Genomic DNA, 27,043 nt, shown 5'->3' with positions numbered 1-27,043 from the left:
CTTCTTTTCAATCCACTTTAGCTTTATGTTGTGGATGCTCGGGGCTTTTTTTGGTAGAAAAAGCCCAGCAGGAACTCATTTGCATATTAGGTCACACCAATGATGTCACCATTGTTTCACACAAAAAGCCTAGCAGGAACTCATTTGTATATTAGACCACACCCCCTGATACAAAGCCAGCCAGAACTGCGTTCCTGTGCGTTTCTGCTAAAAAATAAAGCCCCATGAATGCCTAATCCAATCAGGGTTTGAAGAAAGCTCAGGAATGGTTCTCAGAAGGTAATTGATACTGACCTATACAGAAAATAAGTTACCCTGGAAGGACAAATCATGTGGATCCATTCTTAGTGGAGACTGAGCAGAATGCAAAGGAATCCAGAATTAAAATGACACCAGAACATATTTATCCTCCATGTTCATCACATTTGGATAGATCAAGATGGGTAGCTGTGTTAGTCTATCTGTAGCAGTACAAAAGAGCAAAAGTCCAGTAGCACCTTAAAATTCGTGGCAGGGTACAAGTTTTAATGAGTCACTGTTCACTTCTTCAGATACATTTGGATGTGATTGATAGATGTGGTAACAGCCAAAGATGAGCCACATGCACAATTTAGGCATGTACTTAAGAACCACAGCACACTTAGCCTATACTCTTGATATTTATGCATTGATCACACACATTAGCAGGAGCAACTGGGCAGAACAAAGTGATGCCTTAACTGCAAATGTGTTTGCTTTTACACCTCGCTGTTAATATTACAAGAAATCAAGCAGCTAAATCCCAGCACTCCATATTGAAAATATCCCTTAATGTTATTTTAATGAAGATCCTTGTATGAGTAAATTATTTCAGAGTCGCTGAGCAGTTATTATCTTCTTCAGTTTTTAGTGATCCCCCACAGGGTAAGTGTTCTCTTATATTATGTTTCAGCCCAGCATTTTTGCAATGCTGTTGTGGGGCTTTTATAGTTATAAATGATTTTCATTGAGTTGAACAATAAGAGACTAGCTGAGTAAAGCAGCAAGACTTGGGCTTGGCTACTAGCTGTACCCACCCATGGGAAACGTTTTAATTTATGACACATCGGAGATATGTTTATATGTTTATAGGCTTTGGCTTTAAAAAAAAATTAAAAACAGTACCAGCACTTTGTGCTTGAGTTTTACTCCATTTTATTTGGCTGCTGTTGACTGTTGTTGGTGTTCATCTTTAGGGATTTGGTACTCTAAGCAAATTATGCAGATAATATTGTGGATTTTTCTGATATCACCTCCTAATTAAGAGGTCCCCAACCTTTTGGGGCATCTTTGAACCCATGGGCACCTTTCAAATTCTGAATACCAGAGACCACAAAAAAAGAAAAAAGCTGATATATTAATTTGTATCCCAACCAAATAGTAATATATACACTGCAGAAAGTTCAGTGCGATTAATGAAAATAGTCCCTATATACAATGTATAATATAGTGAAGTATGACCTTTCAAATATAAATTCAGGTGGGTAGCAATGTTGGTCTGAAGAAGCAGAACAAAGTTTGAGTCCAGTGACACCTTTAAGACCAACAAAGTTTTATTCGAAGTATAAGCTCCCACGTGCAATACTTCTTCAGATACAAACAATGAAATAGAATCTCCTCATGTTCTATTTACAGGAATAGAGAGGGTGGGGGCAGCTTTTAGGAAGGGCCAAGATGCATAAATTGAGCTAAAATATGATCAAGCGGCCAGTAAGATCAATGGATGGCAGCAAATTAGCACATAAACACAAGAACTAATAAAGAGATGTGAGAATTAAGCTAGAGTCCAGCAGCACCCCCAAGACAAACCAAGCTCAGCTCTACGTACATGTGAGAACAGAGACTCAGCATATGCACACTTCTTCACATATTTCCTCAAATATTACATGCAGGTGGAAGATTCAATATGCATAAGTAGCTGAGCAATAAATACAGCTAAGATTGGAATAATCTAAATAGCAGCAGATTGGCATATAGATAATAAAGGAGTTAACAACAGATGTGAGAACCAAGTTTGAGTCCAATGTTCCTTTTAAGATCAACAGAGTTTAATTTCTGGGTATTAGTAAGAACTGAATGACTTGGCATGTGTAATGAGATAAGAAACCAATATCTCTGTTGAGCCCTGGAGGTTCCATTGTCCTAAGCGTTGTAATAACTTGTCCCTTAGCAGTCTTCCATTCCAGTCTGTTTCTGAAATTCCTTTGCAATAAAATAGCTACTTTGAGGTCTCCATAGAGTGCCCTTGGAGGTTGAAATGTTCTACAGGTTTGATTTTTTTTTTTTATTCATGATGTCAGATTTGTGTCCATTTATCCTTTGGCATAGGGTTTGACCTGTTTGTCCTGTGTAGAGAACTGAAGGTCATTGTTGGCATTTAATGGCTTATAAAATGTTAGAAGATGAGCAAGTGAATAAGCCTGAGCTGGTGTGTTTGATGGTCCAGTGATTTTGTTGTCTGGATGTATGTAGCAGTAAAGTTGGCATTTGGGGATATTCTAAACTCTGGTACCAGTGTCATGTTCAACTTAGATGTTGCATTATTGTGGGTGAAGAGTTGTTTGATATTGGGAGGGCAAGATGTCTGTTGCTAAAAAATAATCCCCCCCCCCCCCCAGTACTTGATTTGTCTTGGGGTTGCTAATAGACTCTTGCTTCATTTTCACATCTCTTTGTTAGCTCTTGCATTTATGTGCTAAGTTGCTTCCATCCATTGTTCTTACTGGCCAGCTCAATTTATGCATCTTGGCCCTTCCTAACAGCTTCCATCCACTCTTTCTGTTCCTGTAAGTAGGATCTGAGGAGATTCTATTCCATTGTTTGTATTTGAAGAAGTGTACTTACACATGGAAGCTTATACTTTGAGTAAAACTTTGTTAGTCTTAAAGGTTGCCACTCAAGAGTTCCCACCAGTTCTGGATGGGCTACAGAGGCAAAGTATGAGTGGGAGTGTGGAAGCTGTCATCACTAGAGCTGAGGGTTGTGATGCTGGCCATAACATGTCTTCCTGTTTTGTGCCCAGAGATACCCTGTCAAGTTCCCCTGCTTGTTACTCTTCTGTTGGGATACTCCCCCAATCATTCAAGGGTCTGGGAAGTGCTTGTGCCTGCAAAGTGCCCCAGTGATGGGAGTTCAGGCATGGCTCCAGTCTTCTGCATGAAGGTACTTCTGCATCCCACCCAGTGATCCCTGCATGGTAGAGTGCCAGGTATACAAGGCACATGTTCATAGGGGGTGGGACCTGCATCACTTAACCACTAGCATTCTACACAGGCACTTGTGTAGGTCACAACCCAGTTTGACACCACTGGAGAGTGGACTTCCAGAGTCTGCTGCTGGGCTTGGGCTGCACACTCCCTGTCAACATGGAGAGGGGAGCCAGGCAGGCCCATAGCCATGGAGGGCATGGCCTTTCTATTAAACCCCTCTTCCCCCGTAGGGCCCCTTGCTGGACTGCTGGCAGTTCAAGGAATCTGGCCCCACTGGCATTTCCTTTGCTGTGGGAAAGTCCAGCGGGGGTGGAGTTTGTACAAAGGGCTCCTCAAGAGAAGCCCTCGGTGCAAATAGGGCAATCTGGCCCCACTGGCCTTTCCCGTGCTGCAGGAAAGCCCAGCAGGAGTGACGTTTGCATGCTCCTCAAAAGGAGCCCTCCATGCAAATAGGGCCATTTGGCCACGTGCTGCTCCCCCCACCAAATTCCTTACCTTGGGGGCTATTCCACTCAAAATTTTCTGGCTGCAGGCCTGGAGCCAGGAGGGGCAGGTCAGTACAACAGGGTCTCCAGCCTCTGCCACTAGTTCCCTCAGGCAAGCCACCCTTCAAGAGATCATGCTCCTGGGGTTCTCATTATGTCAACATTGCCCCAAAGAACCATTGGAACCACAATCTTCATCTTGAATTCCCACAAGGAACTCGAAAGAAAACCTGTCATGTGTAACAACTGTCCTCTCCCACCCAGGCTGTGGTTTGGTTCCCGAACTGGTCCAGAAACTGGTCTAGTTCAGTTCACAAACTGAACCGGCATTTTCTGGTCTGTGCCCATCCCTACTAATTGTCAGTCAGAAGCCTTACTAGAAGAAAGTGCCACAAAGTCTTACCCACTTTTTAGAAGCACTTGGAGGGCACTAGGAAATTTATTTATTTTATTATTTATTTATTTATTTATTTTATTCGATTTATATCCCGCCCTACCCCACCGAGGTGGGCTCAGGGCGGCTTACAACAGTAAAAGCTAACAGAAATCGGTTTAAATATGATTAAAATTATACAATAAACATAAAAACCTAAAAATACATAAAACTCACATCGGTATACACTATGCTACATTTTCCTTAAATCAGTCCTTCAATTTCCAATATTCAGTAATCTGATGTTTGAGATTTAGTATTCGGCATTCTGATCACAATTAATTATATGCCAACCGGAAGAGGGTTGTTTTACAGGCCCTGCGGAACTGCTCCAGGTTCCGCAGGGCCCTCACCTCCTCTTGGAGCTGATTCCACCAACAGGGAGCTGCAATCGAGAAGGCCCTGTCCCTGGTCACTTTCAGACGGGCCTCCTTTGGCCCAGGGATTACAAGGAGGTTCTGAGACCCCGACCTCAGCACTCTCTGGGGAACATGTGGGGAGAGACGGTCCCTAAGGTAGGCAGGTCCCAGACCATAAAGGGCTTTAAAGGTCATAACCAGCACCTTGTACCGAACTCGGTATGTTATCGGCAGCCAGTGCAGTTCCCGAAGCCCCGGCTGAATGTGCTCCCATCTAGGGAGCCCTAACAACAGCCGGGCAGCGGCATTCTGCACTAGCTGCAACTTCCGGGTTCGACACAGGGGCAGCCCCATGTAGAGGGCATTGCAGTAGTCCAGCCTCGAGGTGACCGTTGCATGGATCACTGTTGCCAGGTCACCGTCCTCCAGGAAAGGGGCCAGCTGCCTTGCCCGCCTAAGATGAAAGAATGCGGACTTGGCAGTGGCTGCTATCTGGGCCTCCATAGTTAGGGTAGGCTCCAGTAGCACCCCCAGGCTCCTAACCCTGTGCGCCGCTGACAGAGGCACACCGTCGAGGGCAGGTAAGGGAATCTCCCTCCCCAGACCACGGCGACCCAGGCAAAGGACCTCTGTCTTCGTCGGATTTAGCTTCAGCCCACTCAGCCTGAGCCATCTAGACACGGCCTGCAATGCCAGGTCCAGGTTTTCTGGGACACAGGCAGGCCGGCCGTCCATAAGTAGATAGAGCTGGGTGTCATCAGCGTACTGGTGGCAGCCCAGCCCATATCTCCGGGAAATCTGGGTAAGAGGGCGCATATAGATGTTAAACAACATCGGGGATAGAACTGCTCCCTGAGGAACCCCGCAATCCAACGGGTACCTCTGGGACAATTCACCCCCAATCGCTACTCTTTGTCCCCGACCTTTGAGGAAAGAGGTAAGCCATTGTAAAGCCAACCCCTGAATCCCCACGTCGGCGAGACGGCAAGTCAGCAACCGATGGTCGACCGTATCGAACGCTGCCGACAGGTCTAACAACATCAGTACCGCCGAGCCGCCTCGATCCAGATGCCGCTGGAGATCATCCACCAGGGCGACTAGCACTGTCTCCGTCCCATGACCCGGGCGGAAGCCCGACTGATGGGAGTCAAGGACGGAAGCATCCTCCAGGAAACTCTGTAATTGCAGCACCACTGCCCTCTCAATGAGTTTACCCAAAAAGGGTAAATTCGAGACCGGCCGATAGTGTGCCAATTCGGCCGAATCCAGTGTTGGTTTTTTCAAGAGGGGGCGGACCACTGCCTCCTTAAGAGGTGTTGGAAATTGCCCTTCCATCAGGGATCTATTTATGATATCCCGTATAGGATACCTAAGCTCCCTCTGGCAAATGTGGTGGCAGGCACTGTGGTCTCCTCAGGCACCACACTGGGGACCCCTGTCCTAGTGTACGTACAAATGGACTCACAATCTTCAGATTAATCATTCTCACTTTGACATTGTATTGCCTCTGGTATGAGCCCATTTTGCAGTTTGGGGAACTGAGAATAAATGGCTCATTCAAAGCCATTTAGCAAATAATTCTTTAATATGTATATTAATATTCTGATTTGTGTTAACCAGCAATCTCATTGTCTGTACTTTGCCTTTCTAATACCAAGCTACTGGGGTCTAATACACATTTTGTCAGCCGCCCTGAGCCTGCCTAGGCGGGGAGGGTGGGATATAAATAAAATTTATTATTATTATTATTATTATTATTATTATTATTATTATTATTATTATTATTATTATTATTATTATTATTATTATTATTATTATTATTATTATTATTATTATTATTATTATTATTATTTTATCTACAGTGGTAAATGGCAGCAGCATCATATAAAGGATACAAAAAGAGTATTCCACATAAAATAAAACAAGTCATATTAATGTGGGAGTCTAAGTGGCTCTTTCTGGAATACTTCAAAGGTATGGTGGTAGTTTACCAATTCTCCTTTATATGCTGACAGCATAGTGTTTTCTGCAGGAAGGTGAGATTTATATTTGAAAAATAAAAATAATAACTTTATGACAATAAAGGTACTGACTGACTGACTAATTAACAATGGTCCTTTAACTACAATGAGTAAACTATAACCAGGATCTAAATAAAACTCTGTTCACTTCTCTAGTGGTATATATCTTCCAACCAAATATTAGCTGGATAAAAAGAACAGTTCAGATTAGGAGGGAGACATCGTTGGCCTGGGATACAAAATCTTATGAAAGTATTTTTATAATACATCCTTTGGCTTTCTTTCTTGGTCAATGCCAGAACTGTCCTTTTCTTATAATCAAGGTGAAGACCCATGTGTATCTGCCAAGAGAAGAGTGGTACTTCTTTGATAGTTCCAATTCTTTCAATGAGGGAAAAAAAACCTTGCTGAAATACTCTTCAGCAAGTACAGCAGAACCTACCACATACTAAAATGCAAGCGTCTCCTGAATGCTAACATTTCATGACATTTTTATTTTATATTGTTCTAATGGTTACATTGCCTTAAAAACATATTGCAAAAAAAAAAAAAAATGGGGGGGACCCAGCTGTGTTCTGCTGAATATTATTTTCCTTGAAGTCACTTTTGATTAAGTAAGCTCCTAATCACTGTGACTAAGCAAGGTTTTGTAAAAGACTCCTTAGAATATCCACAAACAGTTTCTTCACACTGTGATCTATTCTAGTCAATCAGTATTCTATGGACATATTGATATATGTGTGGATTCCACGTACAAGTAGATAACTATTTGTTTGAGCTCATCTACTTTTTTACATACTAGCAAGTCAAAGCCACTACTAACAAAATTCCAGTTTCCCTCTGTTTTATAAGTAATTTCTATTGGAATATGTAAAAAAAGAGGAAGAAGCTTTAGTGTGTGAATACATGAAGGCTGTTTAACTCCTATCGACATTGGTGATCCCCCCAATTTACTTCTTGCTACTTACTAATGAGGAGTTCATGTGATGTGTCACAGCCTATGATGATGGTAATGAGCTCTAATCTAATTATATGCCCTCAATTGACTTTGTATCACACTACCTCAAAAGCAGCCATCTAAAGATACAGAGTTATTAAGGTGTGTTTCACCCGCCCCACCCCCAACATCACTCTCAAAGCCTCAGCTACCAATACATTCAAGCTGATGCTGATTTGGAGTGAATGGAAGAAGTTTAATGCTAATTTCAGCATGAAGCAATGAGTTAAGAACATAGATATACTCTATCCCAAGACAAGTGAAGTTAAATATTGTTCTTTTTAACTGTTGTATCAATTAGGCATATATTTCCAAAAGGCATTCTAATTATAAAAATCCATGTTTCAGTTATTCCAGTCAACCATGCCTAAATGAACCTACTTTAAGTCTGATTTCACTAGCTGGATTAATTTCAGACACTCTGTCTCCTTTCTTTAGTTTCCTTTATTGATTTCTGGGAAAAAAAGAGAGAGAGAATGATATTTGATTAGAATGGAAGTGTATACCCCAGCCAATTTTGATATTTCATTTGCAAGTAGTTTCATGTAATGCCTTGCTCCTTTGATCTAATAATGAAAATGTGTCAGTATATTCTCATTACAAACGCATAGTAAGGCAATCCAGGGCTCTTGGGAATAGTTGGGCTGGAATGCATGAATTTAAAATGGTTAAGCTATACTCCTGGTAGCTGGTAAGCCGTATACTCCCTATGCCTTCTGTATGACTCCTCTATGCCTTCAGCCCTAAACATACTGATAATTTAAAAGTAATTGAAACAATTCATGACATAATATAATGTTTTAAGTTTTGTGTGTATATGTGCTCTTGACATTCTCAGTGATGCAGAATACTGTAGTGGTTTTTCATGTAAAATGATATTCTGACAATATTTTCCTCTCAATATTCTTTCTCAATATTCTTTTCTCAGAGCTAGTTTGGTGTAGTGGTTAAAAGTGCATACTCTAATCTGGGAGAACTGGGTTTGATTCCTCACTCTTCCACAAACAGCTGCTGACTTGACCTTGGGTCAGTCACAAGTTCTGTCAGAGCTGTTCTGAAAAGAGCAGTTTCTGAAAGAGCTCTCTCAGCCTTGCCTACCTCACTGGGTTTCTGTTGTGGGGAGGGGAAGAGAAAGGAGATGGTAAGCCACTCTGACTGATTTCCCACTAGCCTTACGCCACTTTCACACTCTTCTCTGCAGGATTTCTGCATCAGATTTCACACTATCTGTCCTGGGGCTGCAACTAGCTTCACCTTTTTTACATGGAAAACAGAAACCTCTAAAAACCAGTTTCTGTTTGCCACATGAAAAAGGTGACGCTAGTTGCAATCCTGGGGCAGATAGTGTGAAATCCGACGGAATCCGCATAGAGAAGAGGAGCGTGAGAGCAGCGGTCTCTGAGACTCCAAGTGAAGGGCAGGGTATAAATCCAAACTCTTCTTGTTTCAGTTATTTCTCAAATTACATTTGAAGACCTAAGTTTTCCTGTATAGATACAAACTATAGTGAACAGCAGTAAAAGCAGGGCTTTTTTTTTTTTTTTAGCAGGAACACACAGGAACGCAGTTCTGGCTGGCTTGGCACCAGAGGATGTGGCCTAATATACAAATGAGTTACTGCTGGGATTTTTCTTCAAAAAAGCCCTGTGTGAAACAATAGTGATGCCAGTGGGTGTGTCCTAACATGCAAATGATTCCTGCTGGGCTTTTATTAAAAAAAAAGCCCTGGTGAGCAGTGACCCATTGTTCCCTGTGGCATGTCACACATGTTGGTAAGATATAATTTGGGGCTGCCTCTTGGTATTCTTTTCTGTTTGCTTCCTTTCCAAACAACACAAATTGAGCTTTGCAATAAAGAACCAGTAAAAGGAAATGCTTGTTAGACACAAGAGAGACTTCTGGGGCACTGAAAACTAGAAATAATGTTCCTGAATATCCATAAGGCATAATTTCCTGTAAAGCACTATGATACTTGTAGTTTTAGCCTGAGCAAAGAAAAGGGCTGGGGAGCAGTGGCCACTAAGCTATTCACCATCACTGCTGGGGTACCTGTCCTCCCACCATTCCCCTCACTGGTCTGGTACAGCTGCTCATGAAAGTTCAAGGAAATGTGCTAGGTCCAGCTGTGCAGGCTCCACCCTAGCTGTAGTTTCCCAATTGATCAAACAGCTTCCCACCTGATCAAATGGTTAATGGGCTGACAGCTTGGCTAGCATAAGAACGTCCATGTAGAATATCCATGAGGTGTTGAAGCAGATTGAAGCACAGAGAGAATTGCTGCTCTTTTCAACTTCACCCCTATGTGACAGACAGACAGATATAACCTTTATTGGGATAACAGAAAAGAAATACAAGATCCAAAGAAACTTCAGATTAGGACAGACAGACGACAGTAATTTGCTGACACAGGTACAGGCAACATAGGGTTACAAACAAAACTTAACTAAGAAAAGTAGAGAAGGGTATTTCCTTACCTGGCTCCATTTTTAATTTCTTTCTTGTTCATTGCTAGGGCCAAAAACTCCGCAACCTGCTCAGTAATTGAGGGACATTTGTCAGCCAACAAATACTTTATCCATTTTTTTTGTCACCAGATTGGGAGTTAGCAGAAATGGTTTGATCAGGCAGCATTGGTGGAGAGTAAATAATGGGCAGTCTAATAAAATGTATCATATAGAATCAGGTTCTCTACCAGATTTGCACCATCTCTGTTTGTAAGGGATATTCTTATACCTACTAGAGACCACGAACGAAGGAAATATGTTGAGCCTGGCCAATATAAAAGCTCGGTGTTGGTGTGGTTTATTAAATTTGTGAAGTACTGAGCCATGCAAATTTGGGAAGGGGGAACACCCAAGGAGCGGGGTTAACATGTGCCCTTTGCTCTAGCATTATTAATTGGGAGTCAATATCCAGTATTCTCCAGCAGATTGAGTGGAATATGTAAGATTTGCTGGAATTTTGTCAATGAATCTAAATTGATGCAGATTGATTTGCATTTCCTGAGTACTGAAAGGAACCATTTAGGGATAAAAGGGTCTGCAAGTAAAAGAGAAATCAAACTGTTGGGTAAGGGGTGAAAATAAAGGTGGAGCCCATATTTGATTGTGGTGATCCAGATTTTAGTCTCTACTGTGTGGAGACCCAATTTGACACACAGGATGAAATAATGCACTGAGCTGGGAATGCCCATATGGTTGTACTGCTGGTGACTCTGTTCATCTGGAATGCCTGCTGAGACTTCAGAGCTAGATGCTTCATAAGAAAAGTAGTAAATTGAGTCAGTCCTTGCTGAACTGCACATCTTCCCCCACTACTTGAGTTTTGTTATCCTTTTCTCTTTTGTACATAAAATTTTATTTGTCTTTATACAAATTGGAGTGAGTATACTGGCTAAACCGAGCCTAAATTAATCCATTGCCAAAATACAAACTACCAGAAAGAAGCCATTCCCACTTTTCCCTATCATTCTTTACATTTGTGTATTGTTGCTGAAGAACCATGATTTTCAGCAACCCCCATGCTTGACTTGGACTTTAATGGACTGCACAGAGACTGCCAGATTAATATTTGGGCACTTGGCCCATATGGATTGGCTTGGTGTTGAGCCAAGCCATGCACAAGGCACCCCTCACTGGGACTATTATGCTGTGGGCCACTTTGGCTACAGAAACTGTAAAGACTTCAGACTAGGCTTCACCCTTAGCTGCCCAGCCCCTGTTGCAGATGCCTGCACCCTTGTCTTCATGGAGAGAAGACCAGCAGCAGAACTAGGGGAAGCCATATTCCTGGAGATTTCAAAACAACATATTATTTTCCTGTAGTAGCCATGCAGAGGCAGCGTTTTCACCATGTACTGCATTTCAGGGTCCTTGCACTAGCTTTAATCATGCAGCTGTTGGCTGCCCAGTCAGAGACAAAGAAACTGATGTGAGTCAATCAAATGATTTCTGGTGAACAAAGGAGTCTTCCTGTCACCCATCCAAATGGCACTTCTGTCAATAGAGCTTTGTTGGACTAATCTCATCATTTTACAGTTATCATCTCCGTTCTGAACTATGTGATGAATGTATGATCTTTCTCCTGTATGCCTGAGTTCCCTTTAATAAATATAATTTACATATACCCAACATCTCATCATTAACTTAAGGGCTCCTGCTATACATAGGTTATTGACTCTGCACTCATTTTTGCAATCTTTCCTAATTGACTAAAATTCCCTACATTAACTTGAAAAGGCATTTTGGCTAACAGTATATATATATACTCATGCACACATTCACACAATCTTATTCTCTTTCTCCTGTGACATATACTGGTGTACTTGGAGTTGTTCGAATACTGTTGTTAGTACAATTTACCTCTGGAATTAGAGCCTGACTTGGAGAGAAATGCTTTAAAAACCAGAGTACAGTGAAGTAATGCGTGGGGATGTGGGCATTAGAATATTTAGTTCTCTCTTCCATCATTTTGTTTAAAAATAAACCTCTGGTCTTCAGTGAGATGGTAGAATGACACACCAGGAAGAGCCTGTTTATTGTTACATGTGCCCACTAGCTTTCTCAGAGCCAAAAGAGATATGATATCTTATATACGGTGGGTTTGGCTCAGATGGTCAAATGACAACTTATAGGGGCCATTTCAGTTTGCAGCTTTCCCAAAGTACAAATGCCCAATTTTGCCTTGCCTCAGCTGTGGTCCCAATCCTATCAGGTGCCATGCATCTCTATAGGTATATGCATGGGAGATCTATTCACTGAATTCTCAGCATCATATCTGTATTGTTCCTTAGATTACCAAAAACCTTTTTCTTCCCATTGTGAAAGTGAGACTGTTAATTGTCTATAGAACAGGGCGGCTTTGGGCTGCAATTATACCTTTTTAGGGGTATAAACCCTGAGAATTTTATCCCACTTCAATAAAGGGAAAATATAACCAGAAATGTGTTTTTTCACTAAAACCAACAATATGAATATATATAATATATATTGTATTATATATAATACGGATGTTCAAAACTACAATGAACTGAAAATGAATGCAATTTTTTGTGCTGATCTCTTATGGATACAGACTACCTTTACCTGCAGTAAATTGCTTGTTTTTTTTAAAGGGAAATAATAATTTAGAAAGAAAGGTTTCCAGGCTTGAAACTTCAGACTTTATCTTTCTAACAATAACTTAATCAAGCAATATTCAGAATCCTTCTTTTAACCTTATGCAGAAGGCTAAAAAATTTGAAAGATCCGGCATCTCTTTTCCTCAATCCCCCCCCCCCCTGAACTCTTTGTAAACACAAAGGAAATGATTTAGCTTTTTATATCCAATTTGTAAAGCAAAGCTCAGTTAGTGGTTCTTTTAATTCAAATGCATTAATCTGTGAGCTCCGGGAGGCCACATTAATTATGTGTTTTGTTTCCGGTATGGTAATCTAAATAGATAAATCATCTTATAACTTGGCTCACTCCACAGAACAGCTGCCCTTTATCTTTGTTGTAACTTGGTATTTTTATGTGATGAGTGTTCTCTATCTAAATATTCTTTCAAATTCTTTTTTTATTGGAATTATGTTAATATGTAGTCAGTTGTTTGAATCTCTATAGTGCAGGGGTGGCCAACGGTAGCTCTCCAGATGTTTTTTGCCTTCAATTCCCATCAGCCCCAGCCAGCATGGCAAAAAATATCTGGAGAGCTACCGTTGGCTTCCTCTGCTATAGTGAAATCAGCCAAATCTTTGGATACTTAAATCTGGCGACTGGAGCTGTGAACAGGCAAGGCAGTTCTACAAACCTGAAAAGAGCCCCATGTTTGAAGATAAATGTAAAATAAAAAATTAAATACATAAGGAGGTTTATATACCCCCAAAATAATAAAAAGATTGCCTGTAGCTTTAAGCAAAAGACTCCCTTAGTAGCTATTGCTAGGAAACCACAGTATTCCAGGATGAGTTTGTGTGAGTAAAAAGGCAGGGGGAAAGGGCAGAGTCCTTTCTTAGCCTACCTTTGAACTTTGAAGGAGGAATCATTGGGGTCAGGCCTGAGGCTAGGTTTGCTATCTCCAGGTTGGAAAATTCCTGGAGTTTTTGTGGTGGAGTCCGAGGAGGAGAGGGTTTGGTGGCTGGAATTGAGCTTTGAATGGGTAAGATCAGGGGTGGGGAACCTTTTTTCTGCCAAGGGTCATATGAATATTTATAACATCATTCATGGACCATTAAAAATTATCAACTTACAAAACAGTGCTCCGCCGAGGGAGAATGATTCAGGCCAGCAAAATTAATGCAAATAATTGTTTTTCTATTTGAAGTCATGTGGGAAGAGCCAAATCTGGCACACACACACACCTGGCCCACCACCCTAGGCAAATGTCTAGGTCCAGGACTTTTTTTGTAGAAAAAGCCCAGCAGGAACTCAGTAGCATATTAGACCACAGCCCCTAATTTTAGCATATTAGGTCACACACTCATTAGCATATTAGTCCACACCATCTGTGATAATCAAGTGCAAACTGAACTGTGACAGTAACTTTTCCAGGCCCTACAGCAATTCTGGCCGGCCTGCCTGGCCCTGGGGAGGCTGCCACATGGCAATCTATGTATCTGTCCAGCAATCCCCGAGGGCCACACCAAGTGACCTCGAGGGCCGTATATGGCCCTTGGGACGGAGGTTCCCCATCCCTGGGTTAGATGCTTTAGCATATGGTTTTGTTCCCTCTGAATATATTGAACAGTTCAAAAGCTATAATCTGCCCTGGGCCCTGAAAAAAGAAGGCTGAAAAGCCCATAAATAACAAGAAATGTCAGTCAACCAATTATGTCTTGATATAGGAAAGCCACATAAAAAACTGTTTCCTACATGACCATCTTTTTAACATTCAAAAGCAAAATTATGAATGTATTTTATTAGCCTTGAATCCTCTTTCTGATTCAAATTTCAGGTAGGTGAAATGAAAAGCTTCCTTTATTAATCCTTTCTGAAGTACTCCAGTTTATGAGTGATAACAGGTCAGATTTCCTTTTTAAAGCCCCAATTGAATTGAGTTGGTCACTTAATGTTGTATCCTTGCTAAGCCCTCCTCCCTTCAAAATTCTACCCTTCTCAGGCTTTGTCTTGAAATCTCCAGGAATTCCTCAACTGGGAGACAGCAATCCTACAACACAGTTCAAGGCTATGTCTGACAGTCTTCCTTCATTCAGGGTGTTTAGTATTGAGGAATTAGGGCTGGATTGAGTCTCAGATGTCTGCCTGTGCTAAACATATGCTATTTCAATTTCTATATTAATTAGACTTAGTTGAAACTTTGGTTCTGTTTCCCAGGAGGCTTTAGGAAACTTTGGGTGATGTGACCTTCCTGGTACAGATAGCACTGTCTTTTGCCTCACGTGACTTTGCCATTTGGAATGTTTATATACTATCAAATTCTACATGGAGTATCAGAACCTAGCTTCCTTGAACGCTCTTAGCTGATCTTGACTCTCTGAGTCAGCCTAGCTTAACCCAGCTTTCCCAGAGTCTTGTAACTCCAAAAGGTAGAGAGAAAGGTCTGTTGTGCTCTGTTGTGTATGTCACTATATGTTGGATACAGTTCTTGAGCAGTGCTCTCAAGAGCAGTTCTTGAAAGAGCTCTCATAGCCTCACTTACCTCACAGGGGTAAGTGGGGAGAGGAAGGGAAAGGAGATTATAAACTGCTCTGAGACTCCAAGTGAAGGGTGGGGTATAAATCCAATCTCTTTCTCTTCTTCATACTCATCATAGAGTTGATTGGCAGTTACATTGACCCTTATGGACAGAAAAAAGTACTTAATGTGTGGATGTAGTCCTGTTCCTTGTTGTTTTGGCCAACTACCATGCATTATGGGACTTGACAGAATAACCCAGATATATGAGCCCATCAGGGGAGGGCGGGATATAAATCTGATAAAATGAAATAAAATAAATCCTTTTTATAAAATTACTATGCACAGTGTTTAAGTATAGAATTCTGGATTAATGATACTGTATATACATACCAGATTCTTATAGGTTCTAATTAATTTACATTTGAAATTGAAATAAATAAGAGGAGTTTTTTAGAACAACTGTCTCTCTTTCTTGATGCAACTCAGAAACCAGCTACTGTTTCTCCCCAAATGAATACAATGGGAATGCTTGAAAGCGTTCCTACATCCTTATTTCCCCAGCATTAGAAACAGTCATGGCTCCTCTGTATATCTATTTCTGAAGTTACCCTCAGTGTGTGGATCCAAAAATCTATACAATGGGATCTGGTATAAATAAAAATGCTTATACAAACCTGGAGGAAATTCCATGTGTCCATAAGAAATTCAATAGAAAGGGGGAGGTGTTTCACCTTTCCCAACTGGGGAAGTAATTTTAAAAATGCTGATAAGAAATCACTCATAAGATCAGTGATAGCATTGTGGTATAGCCTAGCAACCCCCTACAACCAGGCAGTCCCCCCCCAAAAAAAAGTGAGAAGGTCCTGATTAATGGGGGGGAAAATGACAGCAGAAAGGTTATTGAGGGAGTAAATGAGAGGGCAAGTCGGAAGTCTCCTGCCTGTAACTGGCAACCTGAAGTGATGTAGTTGTTTTGTCTAGTTGTTTAATCTTATCTCTGGATACAGAGAGAAATACTTATGAGATAGCTGTGTGCATCAGTCCCATTGATTAACTTTCTCTCAGTTCAAGAATTTACTGTTCTTGCTCTTTCCATCCATTTCTCTCAGAGTAAGTACAAGTATTATAGAGCACACTTGCAGTTTACATATGTCCAGCTGTAATGAAGTGCCACGTCTTTACTGATACTTTATGGGATGTGTGAAGAAATACATTTGGAGGGTAGAGGTCTGTCTTAAGTAAAAATCTTTACCAAGTCATTTTAAAAGTGTTTCTTTCTAGGCAGGGAACAGGCAGGGAGAGGGAAGTCACTTCAACACCTTTCCAGCCTCACTTCAGCTATCTCTTAAGAAATGTTAATAGGTCCAGCTAAAGGTGGTGGTGGGGAGGATGGTTCAGTCCCCTACCAGCTGGGAAAAAAGATTTGTAGGAATTAAGACTAGAAGGACTCCAGGAAGAAATTTATGGAGACATCAGAAAAAAGCTTCTGTGACCCTACCTGACTTGGTTAGTGGGTGGGGAAAAGAGAGAAGCAAGGAGGAAGGTCTTTTTAGTGCTGAGTTCATCAGAGCAGGTAAAACCCTTAACTGAGGTCTGGAGGAGGCCTTTGTAGAGAGCTGGAACTTTCTAAGCTAAGGAGCCTGTCCTATATTTTAACATCTGGTAGAGCATGTACAGAGAAAGTGACAGAGGAATTGCATTTTACCCATTTCTTTTGGATTTCTTGCTCAATCTGATGCTATGATAAAAGTATGTTTGTGAACATTTTCTTTCTGATAAATATTTTATAACTTTTGATGCTGGTAGTGGCTCTCTGTACCACATAGACCTCCACCGTCTTGGACACACTATTTTAAAAGGAGCTGCAGGGTGGAAGGTAGTCAGTTGGCAAGGAGCTATTACCCCAGAGGCACACAAGATAGTAGGATGTCCGTGTTGTGACCAGGCACTGGGCAGTAGGAGACACCGAGGCAAGGTCTCAGAGCTTGGAAAAGAAGCTGGGAGTTCTGACCTTTCCACTGGGCAATTCCTACAGAGGTCAGGTGCTGTGGATGGGTTACTGGAGAGAGAGAAAAGCCTCTACAGGTATTGGAAAAACCTTGGAGGGCAGAGTGGAACATGGGTTGCAGGCTGAAGCAGGACTATTCCACCACTGGAAAGATCTCTGCACAACTGTCTATCCAGACCTCCTTTTACATTTACAAGCAGCGGAGCATGAGGTACCTTGCAATTAGAAAAGAAGAGCAGAATATGGAAGGTTCATACAGATCTCTGCTAAACCTGGAAAACAAGATTTTAAAGATCCTATAGGAATCTCCTGCACATGGCACACAGGGCCTGTGAGCGGGCTAGCTTGTACTTTGGTGTTCAGCATAAGCCATCAACCAAGCATCTTTTTTTTAAAAAGTCTTCCATCATGATGGATGCAAAGAAGACTTCAATGCATCTGGGAGAAAATTGTCTTTGGGAAACTGGTGTAAATAAATTTCAGTGCTTTATTCTTAGTGATTGCAATGGTCACTTTGGAAGATTTAAGTTTCCTTAGGCTTTGTCTATAAGTTATGATACCAAACATCTATGGAAAATTATACTGTATTTTGAAGGGAGAAACCAGAGGGAGGATTTGATGACAATCTGTACCATTGAATTGTTAAACAAATCACCCCTTTTAAAATTTCCCTGGCTTGACTCATCCAAGTGCTGTCAGTTCTTGTTAGTGTCACCATGTCACTTTGGACTCCAAGATATGAAATGGTAACATAATCAGGTACAATGTATCACACTGCAACAACAGCTGGCAACAAGAATTTTAAATATTTCTCTGGCACAATAATGCATTGAATCCTCTTATGAATGAGTTGAAGAGAAAAATTCTAGATTCACCAGTCTACTTTTCACATACAATTCTGTGCACACTAAAGAAAGAGAGGACATACCACATTGCTTTGTGGTGTAATCCAACACTGCATGTGTGCATTAAGCAAGCATTTTAGTGGCACTAATCATATGAGTCTTTGCTACCAGATGAGTTTGTCCAGAGGGAAATAATTTTTTAGAGATGGGCACAAACTAAACCAGGAATCAAAATTCATCATGAATTCTGCTCTATTCGTGGCTTGCAAACCAAAATTCATTATGGGTCTACTGTCATGAACTTCCATCAACTTTTAAAGCAGTGTTTGGCAGTTCATGGTAGTTCATTGATAGATTTCTGCTCCCTACAAAAACAGCTGCTCAGTTGTTTTCCAAGCTTTTTTATGCAGTCCTTTAAAGTTTAAATGGACTGCACAAGAAAGCCTGAAACAGCTGAGCAATTTGGGGGGCTTTCTTCAAACTCCATTTAAAGGGACTGTGGCTGATCTTACATGTATGAGCCCTACGATTGGTTCTGTGCATGTTGAACTTTCAGGTAAATTTAGTCATGATTGGAATGTATATGGTTGGCTAAATGCCCTAAGGTATATATTAGTATTAATGAAGAACTAAAAAGCACTAGCATCCTACTCTGAATTTGCATGGGAAACTAGTTCCCCATATCTGTTTCATCTCCTCTTTTGTTTCTGGGTTCCACACTGATTTTTTTTTTTTAAAAAAATTACCAAATTTCTGACGATAGGAAGAAATGTCAACAAGATTAGATACTTTTGTAAATGTTAACCAAGAGGACATCTTTCATTTCTGTACTGTTCATAGTTCATAGTGTTTAGTTATGTAAACCTTATAGAAATATTTAATATAATATAGAGAGGTTTATATAGAATATAGAAAGTTTTATAGAAATAAACCTTATAGAATATATATGTAAACCTTATAGAAATATTTCAAATGTATCCTCTTGACTTTCTGGAGATGAAATAATCCTTGCCTTAAGGATGAAATAATCCTTGACTTAAAATAAATGATTGTTATTCTTATGAATAAGACACCAGCCATTCATAGACACTTGGACTTGGTGAGAAGATAGTAGATGTTTCAAGTTGTTTATAAGAATATTGATTTTTCTATTCAGTCCTGTGAAGTCCCACATAGAAATCTGGTAATGCTACTGGAAAAATATTAAGGCCAAGCAAAAGGGGGGCAGTGTTCTTGGTAGGCATAGCACTGGAATAGATTTGCCTGGGTTTGGCCAGTAAACTCACTCCAATTCATTATAAAAGCAAATAAAGCTTTATTAACTAAAAAAAGATAAACAACATTTAAATAGGAGGTAAAGTGTACTGTTAATCAAGGAATGCAAAATGAAAACATAACAAAACAAAAACCTAGCTGGTTTATCTACTCACTACTGTTTTTTTTTTTATCAAGCATCTAGTTCTGGTGTCTCAGCTAGCATTCCTGATGAGCAGAGCCTCCAGTAGTATAGCAGCAGGGAGGAAGGTGAAGAGAATCTCCTGACAGTTCTCTTATCATCTTTTGTGCTAAGCATTATACATAGGTATTCTTATTCTAGCAACTGCTGTCAACCCATTAACCCTCTGACCAATTAGGAAAACGTAACTAGGATAGATCCCCAAGTTACAACCCGTCAACCACTTTAGATGACAGTTCACAGCTGCTGTTAGTTAATCACTTTGACCAGTCTAAGCAACAATCCCGATAGCAAACCAGCATGGGGGTAATAACCAATTGCCAAGAAAGTCAACACTTAAGCAGAAAACTCTCTTAAAGAAGACCTGTTTCTTGACAGTTGCCGAACAAGGAAATCTCACTATAGATCTGCATTAATTATGGGAGAACTTGGTGATTATACTAATATCAAAGCAAAGAATTCAAAATGGAACTATGATTCTTTCTTTTTTTAATTCAGTCACCTGATATAAGAGTTTAATGAAATGTTTCAGCATGTAGGCAGGAAACTTAATAGGATTAGATATTAATTTTAAAGTCCTTAATGTGCTAAGTCTTCTGTACATATAGGAGTACCTTGTCATATAAACCCCTCTTCCACACCAACATATTTGTTATCAACTGCAACATATCCTCACTCTTTTCTTTAATTTATTTATTTATTTATTTTATTAGATTTATATCTTGCCCTCCCCACTGAAGCAGGCTCAGGATGGGATACAAATCTAATGGATAGTTCTTTCCTGATCCCCAGATACCTGCATATCCCTGATGCCAGTGTGGCCCTAACAATGCCCAGTTGCTATCCTCTACTGTGTCAGCTGGGGGGAAAATGTCCTCCAAAGTGTCAAGCATGTGGTTTATACTCAGTATTAAATGTTAAGTTTGATTTTTCCTGTAGAATGCTTTCCCATGTAATTGCATATCAAAGCCAAAGAACCATCCTGCCTTCTACCCTCCCTTTTCTCTTTCCCACCTTTGAGTAGCAAATGTAGGAATGTAATGCTTTGATAACAGGCACCTCTCGGAAGGTTTCCACACTGTAACCATCAACAGTATGCATGAGACCAGGTAAGTTTTAACCACAAAGATAGCTATGTGTAGATACGTAGTAATTCACACGTCCTTGTTATGTCTTTGAACTACCATTCCCAAAGTGCTTGATGTAACCCTTAAAGCTTTATGCCTTGCAATACTTTGTATCACTTTCAAGGTGCTCCACCAATGAACAACAATGGATTATCAATAAACTAACACTTTCTTTTAAACAAATACTTGGTTATCTGAAATTTCCATGCTTGACATTTTGAAAGTGATCCACGTGGAAATTCAGCTGAACTGGGAACTTTCTTACTGGGTGGCGGAAAGAGCTCCAGATAACAGCAAATTTTCTAAACCCCGAGAAAGAGGACCCGAGGATGGGATAGAAATAAGGACAACCCCCCCCCCCCGTGGCATATCTTGGATGCTCAAAGAGTCACAAGCTGTGGGTCTCCTCTGCCATATAACAACTGTTGATCACACCTCGTAAGCTGAGAACTTCAACCAAGAACTTCAACCACCCTGATGGAAGAAGCCCCGGCCCGGAGGGATGCTATCCTGACCCGACACTCCTGCCGGGTAAGAGTGAGTACCGGGGAGGAAGGTGAGGGAGATGAATGGGAAGAACCCCAACCAGATGATGAGAATGGAGGGGGGGAACCCGAACAACCCGGCCCTGATGATGATGAGGAGAGAAGAGGGCCGCTCGAGAGAGGCATACTCCAAACCATGAGGAACAAAATGGTGGACATGGCCAGGGGCTTGAGGGACGAGATCTAAGCCAATGCCATCTTCATGGCGCAAGAAATTAGAAGGCAAATCGACTACGTGCTGAGACCTGCAGACCCAAGAGGGGAAATAATACCCCCGACCGAAGGCCACCATTGGCACCCCAACTCCCAGCCCTGCCGGTGGCCCCACTGCTTCCAGCCCCAATGCAACCCCCAGCGGCACCACCACCTGGGCTGCGAGACCACGACAGGGGGAGAGAACTGGATACAACGTTCGACGGGAACCCTGAAGAAGTGGAATACTTCTCCATCCAAGCCAGTAGTTACATGCACTATTGGGGAAATACCTTCTTGGACGAATTCAGCCAAGTGGACTACTTGGGGTCGAAATTGAAGGGAGCAGCCAAAAGATGGCACATGAGCCTGCATGAGACCAGAAGTCCGGAAATGGACACAGTGGCTGCTTTCCTACAAGTGCTGCTCACCCAATACAAGGACCAGCTGCAAGAAACCAGAGCGACGACAGCCCTCCGAGACATGCAGCAGGGGTCGAAATTGGTATGCGAGTACGCTGCTGAGTTCAGAGCCAACATGGCCAAGGTGTGAAATTGGAACGAAGTGATGAAGATAGAACAGTTCCAGAGGGGCCTGAACGTGAGTATGTTAGACCGAGCTTTGCAGTAGGCTTGCCCGACTACACTAGTGGGGTGGGTGCAACTAGCTGGCGAGGTAGAAACTAACTTGAAGAGAGTGGCCCTGCAATGTCAACAGCAGCAAGGGGGAAAGGGGGGTCTCCGTCAGCGGTGAAATCTGAGGGGAAAAAGACCCCTTAGGCCGGAGGTGCCACCAAGCCGCCAACACCATGGAGATGCTTCCGCTGTGGTGATCCAAACCATTTGGTGGCTAACTGCCCAGAAAGACCTCAAGGGCTCCCCCAACTCCGAAGCCAAGCGCATCAGCACCCAAGAAGCCGTCGACGCACCCCAAGGAGTTGGCAAAGGGGAGCACCATGACCCCAACCATCACCGAAGAGGAGACCATCATTATCAATGAGCTGAGCAAGTTATCTTGGGATGAAGAGCTGGCGGGAAACGAGGACGACCTGCACTGAAGGGTGCCGAGCATCAGGTCATGGATTTAACGGCACCATTGAGGGTGAGAATAACTGGATCTTTATTTTTTGTTCCATTGACTTTACTGAATTTGAGACTGAAGAGATTCGTATATGTATGAGCTCTAATTGACTCGGGGTGCACTAGAGAAATAATTACTCCCAAATTAGTAGAAGCATTAGGCCTCCCCAAAGCCCCACTTCCTCCTCCCATACAATTTGAGCAAATGGATGGAACAGTAATGAAAGGGGAGCCTTGCATGGAGCAAACTCAAGCTGTACTAGTGGGTATAGAAAATCACTGGGATGTTGAACTTTTTGTGATTGCCCCCATGCTTCGTTCGATGTGGTTCTAGGAGTAGGCTGCTTAGCTAAGCACAAGCCAGACATCAGATGGGGGGGATCAAAGCATAGACTTTACAGACAGTAAATGCAAATGCCATCACTGGGACAAGGCATGGGGGACGGAACCCCCCCCCAGATATGAGAAACTGTGTTTGACTGTAGAAGAAGTCCAATCCATCCCTAAAAAGACTTAAGAGGGGTGTTTAGTGAGGAAGAAGCGAACGAGCTACCTCGTCATTAGAGCACAGATTGTGTGATAGAATTGATTCCAAGGCAAGAGTTGCCCAAAGCTAAGTTATACTCAATGGGGTGGGCCGAAAAAGCAGAACTAAGAAAATTTCTCAACAATAATTTGAAGAGAGGTTTCATTAGACCGGCAACAGCCCCACACACAGCCCCGGTACTCTTTAGGAAAAAGAAAGATGGGGGGCTTAGACTCTGCATGGATTTTAGGGGAATCAATGGGATCTCAACATCGAATGCTTACTCCATCCCATTGATCAAGAACCTCTTAAGCACAGTCTCAGAGAGAAAAATTTTCACGGAATTGGATTTAAGGGATGCTTACTTTAGAGTGTGAATCAGGGAAGACGATGAATGGAAAATCACCTTTAACACCCCTATGGGTCAGTTTGAATACTTGGTCATGCAATTTGGAATACAAGGGGCGCCGGGAGTATTCATGAATTTCATTAATGAAGTGTTAAGAGAGTACTTATACAAAGGGGTCATGGTGTATCTGGATGATATAATTATTTATTCACCAGATCTAAAATCTCATGTGAAATTAGTGAGGAAAGTACTCAGGACCCTATACCAGCACAAACTGTATGCTAAGTTATCTAAATGCGAATCCCACAAGACGGAGCTGGATTACCTAGGCTATCGAGTATCTGGGAAAGGGCTGGCGATGGACCCGGCCAAGATACAAGCAGTATTAGATTGGGAACCCCCAAGGACACGTAGACAGCTCCAATCATTCCTCGGATTCGCAAATTTTTACCGTAATTTCATACAAGGCTTTGCACACACCTTGTTGCCATTAACCGATCTGTTAAAGACAAAAGGGAAGGGTCCAGAGGCAAAAAGACTGGGGGCAAAATTGGCCTGGACCCCTAAATGCCAAGAAGCCTTCAACAAACTAAAAATGCTGTTCACTAGCGAACCCATCCTTAGTCATCCAGATGAATTGCAACCTTTTGTGGTCCAGTGTGATGCTTCGAACGTGGCTGTAGGCACAATATTAATGCAGGCTGACAATGAGGGGAGATCACGCCCCTGTGCATATATCTCCAAAAAATTCTCCCAAGAACAATGGAATTGGTCCATGTGGGACAAAGAAGCATTTGCAGTAATTTTTGCCTTAAAGACTTGGAGATCATGGCTAGAGGGAGCCAGAGTCCCATTTGAAATTTGGACAGATCACAAAAACGTAGAAGCCCTCACCAGGTGGAGAAAATTGACTGAGAAACAAATCCGATGTGCGGGATTTTTTGCTAAATTCGACTTTACCCTAAAACACATCCCAGGATCAAAAAATTTCTTGGCCGATGCCTTATCTCGACATCCCCAGCACAATAGTCCCCAGCATCCCCAGCACAGAAGAAGTGATCGGCTCTATCATATCACTCGACCACTTAACTGGTATGGTCACCACCAGGTCAAAGAAAAAAAAGGGCAACCTTGGAGAAACTTGGGGGGGAGAAAGATTGATCACAGAAGTAGAAAAAGAGGGAGACTCTAAACTCGATGGAATAAAAAAGGGGGAGGGAGGCTTCTGGTATCACGATGGGAAATTTTATGTGCCGGAAAGTCTCTGAGGAGAAGTGCTGCAACTATGTCACAATAATAAAATTTCTGGGCATTTTGGTTACGTGAAAACCCTACACCTAGTAAATAGACAATTTTGGTGGCCGCACATGAAGAAAGACATTTCCAAGTATGTATCCACCTGCCCTGTCTGCATCATGGCTAAAAAGAGGAGGGGGAAACCTCCTGGACTAGTACAACCCTTAGAAACTGCAGGGAGACGGTGGTCAGTAGTCTCCATGGACTTCATAGTGGAACTGCTGGTGTCTCAAGGAAAAACAGTAATCCTAGTAGTGGTGGATACATTCTCAAAGCAAGCTCACTTCATACCTTGCGCAAAACTGCCTAGTGCCAAGAAATTAGCGTGTCTATTCTTTCAACACATTGTGAGATTACACTCATTCCCTGATAAGGTTATTAGCAACCGGGGCCCCCAGTCTGTTGCCAACTTCTGGCGGGAGTTTTGCAAATTGGCTAACATAGAGCAAGGTCTAAGCTCAGCATATCATCCTCAAATGGATGGGCAGACGAAGAGTATGAATGTGCTTCTAGAACAATATTTACGGTGCTATGTGAATCACCAACAGTCCAACTGGGTGGAACTGCTGCCTTTCGCTGCATATGGATACAATAATAGCATTCACAGTTCCACTAAAGCCTCGCCCTTTAGAGTAGTAAATGGATATGAGGGGAAGCCTTTCCCTTTGCTACCAGGGGGTGAAACAACCACATTACCTTCCTCGTTTGAACAATAGTGAGGAACTTTGGGGAAAGAATGGAAGGTAATACAGGAGAATTTGGAAACTGCCAAAGACACTTACAAGCCTGAGGATCTTACATTTTTCCTTTTCTGGTCAAACATGTACATGACATGAGGCCATGAGAGGTATTTTTTAGGTTATACATTTGGATGTAGTTGTTTATATTATTGCTTTGCATGTCACTTAGAGCTGCCTATTAATAATAGAAAGATGACTCAGCAATTTTATAAATAAATCCACCTTACTGTAGAATTTTAAAAAGAAGTTTTGCAAGTGAATTTTTGCAGTTTTACCCTCAGAGAATTGATGCCTAAATCATATCTCACAGGTATGTTTTCATCAGCTAGTTGCTAAAAAATTATCTAGATATCCATGGAAAATGACAGACTTTCTATAAATATCTTGGTCACTGCCAGAAATGTTAATAAGATGTGATAGCTTTGCTTTTGAATTCTATACAGAGTGGTCAAGAGACCCACAACACTGGTTATTTTGCAATCAGTTCCACATTTTATAAAATACTTTATCTCAAAGACATTTCTTCCCAGCCTCATTGGTTTCCTCTCTATTCTGTTTCTTAGGCTATACTATATGCAATTTCTACACTCAATGATTTCCCATAATTAACATTCAAGAGCCAGTTTTAAAAGGTTTATAATTAAAGTACAAAAAAAGCTTTTGAAAGAGGGTCTAGAGTAATGAAAATATTTTGCAGTTATTCAGTTGGTATTATTCTGCTTGATTTTTCCATTAAAAAGTTGAAGGAAGAAAAAAAAAGTAGTTTTCTTTAGTTGTCACAGCCTCATTGTCTGAATACACTACATACAATTTTCAGGATTTGTAAAGTGGTTAACTTTGGTGTGGACTGTGTTCTTGGACCCTTTTGCTCTGGAAATTTTATTTTGTATTTTATGCTCCTTAAAAATGATCCTTTCACATCCCTTGACTGATGTCAATAAGATTCATCTAGCCTAGCAGTTCTGGGTCTTCAGTGTATCACAATCCATAGAGTTTGTCCCTAATTATATAATCTGTATTCTTTGGCAATTTATTGCTGGCTTCCTGGATAATTTCTGCTTGACACTGCAGTAAATTTCCAAACTGTCACAGTGGCCAGGAATACTTTTCATCAACTGCATCTGATGCAAAGCACTCAGCTTGCTATCTCCTTTTTTGATTCAGAGATGGCAAGCATAAATTCTTTCCTTTGTACTTTTAAGAACAGCCTATTGTAACATGCTTTAGAGAAGATTGTGCTGGATGGCTGTTTGGAGGCAGTAGCTGATACAACCCACCTTTTGATGAAGGACATTATGCTAAGAGCTGTGGCTTCCTTCTGGGAAGCTGGAGTCAAGGTGCCAAGGCAGACCTGTGAGGCTTATGTTGTGAGTTTTATTGCAGACAAAGTCTTGTTGCTCTGCCATGACTTCCCAGCCAACATTGATACAGTACATGAACTAGAGGTACCTTGGCTGTCTTTGGATTCAGTTCTCAATACCTTTAACTGGCTCTCTCAAGCTGATGTCAACAGGGTTCTGGGTGCTGTTAGACTGACCACCTGCCTCTTAGATCCATGCACCTGATGCTGCTGAAATCCAGCAGTGAGAGGGTACAAGGTCTCCTGGAGGATACTCTCAACCTGTCTCCAGAGCTGGGGACTTTTCCAGAGGGACTGAAGGAGGCAGTAGTTGTCCCGCTCTTCTATTCCTGAGTAAGGTAACTGAGAGAGTGTTGGCTGAGTAGCTCCAGAAATTCCTGGA

Source organism: Heteronotia binoei, chromosome 4 (genome assembly GCF_032191835.1).
Source record: "Heteronotia binoei isolate CCM8104 ecotype False Entrance Well chromosome 4, APGP_CSIRO_Hbin_v1, whole genome shotgun sequence".
NCBI classification, from domain to species: Eukaryota; Metazoa; Chordata; class Lepidosauria; order Squamata; family Gekkonidae; genus Heteronotia; species Heteronotia binoei.
The sequence above is the reverse complement of the archived record's forward strand: the minus strand, read 5'-3'. Positions refer to the sequence as shown.